Consider the following 9,642-nt stretch of genomic DNA (forward strand, 5'->3'; position numbering starts at 1 on the left):
AGGTGTACTGCAACCTGTCAGAGAGATGGTAAAATAGGAGATAGAAAGCAGCAATAAGTCGAGTGAAGAAAGTAATGACAGCTAAAAGTGCATATACTGTACAGAATCGACGAGGATAGAACACAAGGATTAAAATACCATATATGATGTGTGTATACACAAACAGGAGACATTAATAAATTTTTATGGTTATCTTTCAAAATGTATTGAAGAAAAAAGAAAAATGAAAGAAAACACAAGTGACTGGACTGAGATTGGAAAAGATCTGGCCAAGGGGAGGTAAAAAATATTTGGTGATTATGACATATTTTGGTAAGCAGACGTCTAACGTACAAATTAGTTAGTAAAAAGGAATAAAGAGTTATACTCTGTATGTGTGTGTGTGAGAGAGACAGAGAAAGAGAGAGAACCTACCAAGAAGGATACAGAGAATTTTAAAAGAATAACATTTTCATGGTTGAAAATTTAGGAGTATAGAAATATAGGGGAGATAACTGTGGTTAGTTTAAAAAAATTAAAATAACTACGACAAAAAAGAATGAAATGTATAGAAAAATTACGGGGAAAATGTTATGATAAATATATATCCTAAATTATCTAGTTGAGGGCGAAGATAGACAGTAAAAAAGAAAGAAGAAGAAAAGGAAGATATAAAGAAATGAATGAAGAAATGTGAGACAGTATAACATACATACGCGCATACATACGCGCGCACCCACTGACACATGCTGTGTGTGTGTGTGTTCATACATACACACATGCATACATACATACATACAATCGGTCCTTTCTCTATTGGCAAGAAATCTTGAAATAAACTGAATAATGATATTTAGGTGTCCAGCACGAAGGACATTAACGGGAGAGAATGAAGAAAGGCCCACAAGATTCAAACAATCTAAGGTGCTCAAATGTCACAGGCACACACAGGTGTATGCCACTGATGACTGGAAAGGGAAGTGCTTGAGGGACCTGAAAGACATTAAAATGTTCTCAGTAACATTTCCATGCAAATAAAAGTGGCTGGATTCCTACCTATATTACTATACAATGGTTTGAAAAATATTTTGTAAAATTATTTTTTCTATTACAGGAGTTCAGCTTTTGAGTGAGCCAAAATCCTGCATAAGAATGGTTTTACAGAGCATTTGCCACCAAATTATACATCCCATACTTAAGTTTCACCATTCTGTACTCATAATCTCTGTCTCCTCTGAGCCACTTCTACTGCCACTCATCACCTACTCTTACCTTTATCTTATCACGAATCACTCTTACCTTTATCTTATCACGAACCACTCTTACTTTTGTGCAACTCTGCTATTGCCAACCATTCTCCTTCTGACTCTACACCAAACAACCCTGCCATTTCCATTATATTCTTACACCTTTTGTCCACCCATTCTAGTTCTTCTGATGTCATAGCTCTCTTTCCTATTCCCCTTCTCACCCACTCAAGCAAATATATACAATCTAAATTATCAAGTACTTTCTATACTTATACTCTTGCCCACACCTCTCAGTCACCCATTTCTGGCCTTTCTACAGACATTGTTCTCTCTCTCTCTCTCCTATTCTCCTCTTCAGTCTACATGTCTTAAGCTACTGATTATTCTCCACATTTACTGCACACAAGGCAAACCCCTTCCTATGTTGTTGCCACGATGGACTCTGCTCCCTACTCCTTCCAGTGTACACCTGCAGTGATTAGACAATGAGATAATCTCTTTACTGCTGGTACCATAAAAAATGCATCCAGGGAAACATATAATGCAGTGCGACCATGCTGGGGCACAGCCTTGACAGCTTTAGTTCAACAGATTAACCCCAGTACTTATTTCTAAGTCTGGTATTTATTTTATTAGTCTCTATTTCTGAACTGCTAAGTTACAGGGATGTAAACAAATCAACACCAATTGTCAAGTGGTGGGGGTTTACAAACAGTCACACATACACACACATATTTCTCTGTCTCTCTGTCTTTATCTCTCTATCACTCTCTCTATCACTCTCTGCCTCTCTCACTGTCTCTCTATCTGCACGCACGCACACAAACACACACACACATCTCTCTCTCTCTCTCTCTCTCTCTCTCTCTCTCTCTCTCTCTACCACTCTATCTCTCTTTATCTCTCACTGTCTCTCTATCTCTCTCTGTCGCTCTTTATCTGTCTATCTGCACTCACACAGACACACACATACACACACAGATGACAGGCTTCTTTCAGTTTCAGCCTACCAAATACATTTACAAGGCTTTGGTTGGCCAGGAGCTATAGTAGAAAACACTTGCCTAAGGTGCTGTACTGTGGGACTGAACCCAAAACTGTGTTGTTAGGAAGCAAATTACTGAGCCATATAGACATACCTGTGCCTGAATGTATAAAATGTAATTAGTTTACACAAGCTGCACTATCAGTCTGTTAATACATTAAAGAAGAAAAGATGAATGTAACTGTCTCATTGTTAAAAATTACAATGACAATTGGCAAACACTGAAGTCACAGTTTTTATGAACAAAGACATCAATAATAGATTATGGTACAAAAGAAACGACACCGACAATATGTCTGCAACTACAGATTTACCACAACAATGAACTTCTTAACTGTCAACATTTTCGTTGCATGCGTGAAATAACACAGCCCACACATCCTTCCATACTTTTGTTTCTCTGTCTGAATGCCATAACATTCTGCATGTTATTTACTGTCATTTACTAATTTTTCTCAGTTGAAAAATTTTTCGCATGTTTAACTCTTTTCTTATCATATCTTGGTTGAAATACGGGCATGGTTTCAGTACATTTTGAAAATAATGAAAGAATTTTGTAAAACAGTTGTGTGATTTTAACATGAAATTATGATGGAAGATTTTAATTTAGATTGCTTTAAGACAGTAAGTTTGTTGTGGCATAGGCTTTCTCAGGTGAGATGATATCAAAAGGATTTTCTTTTTCTCTGTTGCTGGTTTCAGTCATTGGACTGCAGCCAAGCAGGAGTATAGACTTGAAGGCTTTGGTTTAAAAAAAATTGATCCTTGTACTTATTTTTAAGTATGGTACTTATTCAATCAGTTTCTTTTGCTGAGCTGCTATGTTACAGGAGTGTAAACAAACCAACACCGGCAGTCAAGTGGTGACAGGGACAAAACACATTCACACATGCCTGCACACACACACGTACGCACATGCACATGCACACACACACACACACACACGCACATCACGTTTTTCATTAATAATAAGCAGAAGGTACAAAGTTATTCAAGAGCCAAAAGTTTGGTGCATTGGCACTTAGAGTTTGATAATTGCCAACACACAAAACTCTCAGCCCTTGAGTCACTCAATAACTTCTGTCGATTATTAATAAAAAATGCATATCAAACATCCAGTTGTCATGGTGTTTGGAGTGATCATTACTGATGGTGACATTATACCTCCATTCATCTTCCCATACGGCCTCAAACTCACCATGGAGGCCTACAACAAGTGCCTGGAGGAGATAGTGCTGCCCTGGGTCAAGAGAGTGGCTGCTCGAAGACCCTATATCTGGCAACAGGACTCTGCGCCATCACACACAAGCAGGAGAACCCAGTTATGGCTGTCAGACAATTTCTGTGACCACATCTCTCCTAACATCTGGCCACCTAACTCCCCAGACTGCAACCCTCTTCATTATTATGCGTGGGGCACAGTTGAGCAAGCGACCAAGAAAACTCCTTGGAATACCAAAAATGAATTGAAAGCAAGGATTATGGCAGCATTCACCAACTTAAACAATGAGACCATCCAGAAGAGTTGCAGGAGATTCTGAAGTCGTATGGAGGCCATGGTTGAAACCAATGGTGATTTTACTGAATAAATTTACTCCTTTTGAAGTATTTGAAGATATTTTTATGTAATTTTGCTAAATATGTCTGATAAAATGAGATGTCAGTGTTATGTTCATTTTTGCATATTGACTTTTGTGGACTTGGAGAAAGCTATTGACAGAGTCTCCCGTTCCCTTATCTGGTGGATGATGCAGAAACTAGGGATTGATGAATGGTTAATAAGGGCCATACAAGCCCTATACAGAGATTCAATTAGTAAGGTTAGGGTTGGCAATGAGTGTAGTGAATAATTCTGGGTATGTATATGTATTTATATGTGAGCATGTTTGTGATTGTATGAGTATGTATGTGTACATGCGTATATTTGTATGTGTGTGGGAGAGAGAGAGAGACAGACAGACAGACAGAGAGCGTACATCCTAAAAACTTGCAAATGATCTCAACAAATGATATCTCATGGCAACCATACCTTGCCAGAAATCACTGCTTAAAGACTAGACTTTCTCATCAAAGCCATTTAATACTTCAGCTCTAATCGACCAAACAGACATTAAACTACAGATGCTCAGGCTGAACATTAACTACATCTAGCTCATAAGTTGGGAAGGATGGTGTGGTTACTGACAACGTATCTCCTATTTTGAAGATAATATATATACATATATATATATATATACATACATGCATAGATAGATAGATAGATAGATAGATAGATAGATAGATTGATAGATAGATAGACATATTGTGTGTATAAATATATATATATATACACACACACATGCATATATATATATATATATATATATAAATATATATTTTATATATATATACACACACTTATATGTATGTATATACACATATATATGAGGAATGATCAGTAAGTATCCAGACTGTTGCCATAGTAACGAAGCTAAAGCATGCAAAGCGAAGCCACTTGGCACAAATTAACCTTCAACTCTGCTGTGCATATGCACTAAGTTTTAACATTCTAGTTGACTTCTGCTGTTTACAGCAGTGCTTGGAAGGAAGGTGTGTAGCGTGTGATCATCACATTGACCATGACAGAAAGTTGAGCAGAGAATCTGCATCGAATTTTGCCAAAAGCTTGGCAATACCTGTTCAAAGGCCTACGCTAAGTTTCAAAAAGTTTTCATCATTCTCGACACAATCGAAGAGATCTTGTACAACTGAAACCCAAGTGTCTTATTGATCAGCTGAAAACAGTTTTGGCACAAACTTGGCAGACACATGTCTCCTACACAAATCTTCAGTGATAATGGACTGAACTGAACCATAACTAATCTGCACATCCTCTAATAACTCACGGATGGTGATTCTCATACAGTCCTCTCCACACACTTTCTGCAACTTTGCATAGGCCTCTGAGCAGGTATCATCATGACAACTTTCTCCGTAATGGTCAATGTGACGATCACACGCTACACATGTTCCTTTCAAGCACTGCTGCTAACAGCAGAAGTAAGCTAGAATGTTAAAACTTAGTGCACATGCACAACAGGGTTCAAGGTTGATCTGTTCCAAGCAGCTTCACTCTGCATACTTAAGCTTTGATATTATGGCAATAATCCGGATACTTTTTGATCATACCTTTTATATATGTGTATGTATATCTATCTATCTATCTATCTATCTATCTATCTATCTATCTATCTATCGTTATATACATATATATATATATATATATATATATATACATACATACATATAGGGAGGATAAATAGGTAATTTGGGTGGCTGGTAGGTATGTAGGTAGCCAGGAATGGATGGAACGAGAACAACAGGTGGGTAAGCAGGTTGGTAGGTAGGTAAGAAAATAGGTAAGTTGGTGAGTGATAGATAGGTTGGTAGCTAGGCAGGTAGAAATGTTGGTAGATAAGAAGATGTATTGTTAGGTAAATGCATAGGCAAAAAGGTAGGTGAAAAGATAAAAGAATCAACTGAATGAATAGACAGATATATAGATAAATAGATGAACATGTAAGTAGATAAATGAATAGATAGAAAGATAGGCAGACTAACAGAATGATTATGTATGCATGCATGCATGTATATGCACGCATATATACAGAGAGAGGGAGAGAGAGAAATGAATAGATAGACAGACAGACAGGCAGGCAAGCAGGCAGATAGATAGATAGATAAATAGATAGATAGATAAATAGATAGATAGATAGATAGATAGATAGATAGACAGATACACACATACATACATTCATACATACATACATACATACATACATACATACATACAAAAGTAGATATGTTGGTAGATAAATTAAGAGACAGACAGATAGACAGATTGGTAGGTAGATAGGTGCGTAAGTAACTAGGAAGGAAGGTAGGTAGGTAGGTAGATGGATGGATAAGTAAGCATGTAAAGAAACAGATGAGACACACACACACACACACACACACACACTCACAAATACACACACGCGTAATGGCATAGACATATAAATACTTGTATTTATCCTCATATTGTGACATATTGAAGTGCATATACGCACACATACACACATACATTCATACGCACATGCATGAAATGGCACGTACATTATAGCATCTCTTGTTGATAAGGAGACAAGGAGAGACGTGTGTATTCTAGTGAGAGTTTACCTAGCGACTGCAAACATTATGATGAAGTTGAAGAACAGAAATCCATACTCCTTAATTAATAGAGAGACAAACAGACAGACAGGTAGACAGTGACTAATGTTTTATAGTGACTGGAATGTGCATGTCTGATGCACATTTGCAGGTGAGTCGTTTTTTTCATTGTATGCATTTATAAATATATATATATAAACATTCACGCATAGAGATATATGTATGGGTTATTGTTGTTGTGGTCTATTTTCTTCCTTCTTCCTTCTTTATTATTATCATTATTATTATTATTATAATTATAATAATAATAATTATTATTATCATTATTGTATTTCACCTGTCGTTATGTTCTGAGTTTCGTTTTCATCCTTTTGGGGTCGATAAATTAAGTACCACATGAAACAATGGGGTCAATGTAATCAACTAGCTCCCTCCCTCAAAATTTCAGGCCTTGTGCTTTTAGTAGAAAGGATTATTATTATTATTATTATTATTATTATTATTATTATTATTACTATTATTATTATTATTACTATTATTATTATTATTCTATACCTCTGAGTCATACCTTTCCATCTTAAAAAAGGAGACTTTGTATAAGGTTATCTTAGATACATGGTGTCTGATAATAAAAGATGGGTTGGTCATAACTGGAACACCAGTTGAACAATGAAAAGTTTGCAATCATTCAATGTTGTTCTTGATGTTGTTTTTGTCACAAATAAGTGCCAGGCACTAAACAAATGCTTTTTTTCTTTTTTTTTGTTTAAAGACAAATTTCTAAAGGCTTGTAAGGGTTCTTCATATTTCTTGTGCCATGAGTCACAGAATGCACAGCAACACAAGTCCCACTCAACCTGCTGTAGTTGCTTCATTTCTATATAGCATCTACAGACTTATAATATACAAAATCAAAATCTGATCTGGCAAGAGACAAATATAAACTGTTTATATGGAAAACAACAACATGAGACAACACTATTCATTATCATCACCATCATAATCCTCATCATTTAACATCTGTTGTCCATGCTGACATGGGTTGGAAGACTTGACTGGACTAACATGCTGGAAGGTTGCACCAGACTCCAGTCTGATTTGGCATGGTTTTCTATAGCTGGATGTCCTTCCTAATGCCAACCACTTCGAGAATGTAATGAGTGCTTTTACTGCGGAGTTCTCCTTGGAGAACCTGTGAATTCCATGGGTGCAGCCCTTTTCCTCCAACACCATAAGTATTCCATCAAACCTTGATATTCTTCTATAACTCACATTCATTTTGAAATTATTATCATTATTATCATTATTATTATTATCATCATCATTATTATTATTATCATTATTATTATTATTTAAAGAAGACGAGCTGGCAGAATTGTTAGCATACTAGGCAAAACATTTAGCGGCATTTCATTTATCTTTATGTTCTAAGCTCAAATTCTGCCATGGTCAACTTTGCCTTTCATCCTTTCAGGCTTGATAAATTAAGTACCAGTGAAACACTGGGGTCGATGTTATCAACTAGGCCCCCCACCTACCAAATTTCCTGCCTTGTGCCTTTAGTAGAAATGAATATTATTATTGTTATTGTAAATTATTATGACTGTTATAAATAATTACTATATATACTTCACAGATAACTTTCTGTCCTAATGCTTTCTTTTCCTACTCTCATTTATAAACTATTCTCTGTAATAAAACAAAAAAGAACTATAAGGGTTAATTACCCAGAGACATCACCTGCATGTAGAACAACAGTTAAGTTAGGACGAATATATTTAATACAGCAGACAAAAAAAATCTCAGCAGAAATAATTACACAGTGAGGGAAAGTTGACATTTAGTCCAATGACTAAATCATAATTAATTATTTTTAATACTCTTTCTATTCTCTTTACTCTTTTACTTGTTTCAGTCATTTGACTGTGGCCATGCTGGAGCACCACCTTTAGTCGAGCAAATCGACCCCCAGGACTTATTCTTTGTAAGCCTAATACTTATTCTATCAGTCTCTTTTGCCGAACTGCTAAGTTACGGGGAGATAAACACACCAGCATCAGCTGTCAAGTGATGTTGGGGGGACAAACACAGACACACAAACACACATATATATATACATATACATATATACGACGGGCTTCTTTCAGTTTCTGTCTACCAAATCCACTCACAAGGCTTTGGTCGGCCCGAGGTTATAGTAGAAGACACTTGCCCAAGGTGCCACACAGTGGGACTGAACCCAGAACCATGTGGTTGGTAAGCAAGCTACTTACCACACAGCCACTCTTGCACCTAATAAGAATTAAAAAAAATTTTTTTTATGTACAATACTGTGAAATATTCTCGTTTTAGCTTAACTCTTATTTTACTGTAACATTTGCTCACTTTCCTTTTAAAAAACTTGCAACTTTCTATCAAACAACTACTGGGTAGGGTACCAGTCTATTACACATATCAATGCCAGATCATTTGGTACCTATTGCCAAAAATTGAGGATTTAGAATAAACGAATAAACGAATGAATGAATGAATGAATGAACTGAAGGATGAATAAAATAACTGAGCAATATCACCTATGCTGGACAGTGTGACTGTTCAAAGAACACATTACATCAGTGCAAACAATACATTTACATCAGGGTGTGTTTTGGTGTGGTGCAGGTTACTTCAGGAAGGAGTGGAAGTAATTAACAAGTGACTAAAACTTGAAATAAAGTTTTGATTAAATTTTCATTTGAATATGTATGTATGTATGTATGTATGTATGTATGGATATATGCATGTGTGTGAATATTATGACTGTGTGCGTATGTATGTATGTATATAAATATATATGAATGTGTGTGCATGTATGTGTGCACGTGTATGTGTGCACGTGTGTGTGTGTGTGTGTGCACGTGTGTGTGTGTGTGTGTGCACATGTGTGTGTGTGTGTGTGTGTGTGTATTTGCGTGTGTGTGTATGTGTGTTTATGTTCGTTTGTTTACATCCCTGTAAATTAGTGGTTCAGCATACAAGACTAATAGAATAAGTGGACCAGATTAAAAAACATTGTTTGACTAACTCCTTCAAGGTAGTGGCCCATCATGTCTGCAATCAAGAACTGAAATAAAAGATGTGTGTGTGTGTGTGTGTGTGTGTGTGTAGTGTGTGTGTGTGTGTGTGTGTGTGTGTGTGTGA

General features: G+C 36.3%; 1 long non-coding RNA gene across 1 annotated transcript in view; it reads left to right on the forward strand.

Moving 5' to 3' along the window:
• Positions 1–6,056: 6,056 nt before the first annotated feature.
• LOC128247819 (uncharacterized) overlaps positions 6,057–9,642 on the forward strand; it is a 37,039-nt gene continuing 33,453 nt past the window's right edge. Inside the window, exon 1 of the long non-coding RNA XR_008264141.1 lies at positions 6,057–6,613. This is a non-coding gene — a long non-coding RNA (uncharacterized LOC128247819). The remainder of the gene's footprint in view (positions 6,614–9,642) is intronic.

The sequence above is a fragment of the Octopus bimaculoides genome, chromosome 5, assembly GCF_001194135.2.
Source record: "Octopus bimaculoides isolate UCB-OBI-ISO-001 chromosome 5, ASM119413v2, whole genome shotgun sequence".
Taxonomy (NCBI): Eukaryota; Metazoa; Mollusca; class Cephalopoda; order Octopoda; family Octopodidae; genus Octopus; species Octopus bimaculoides.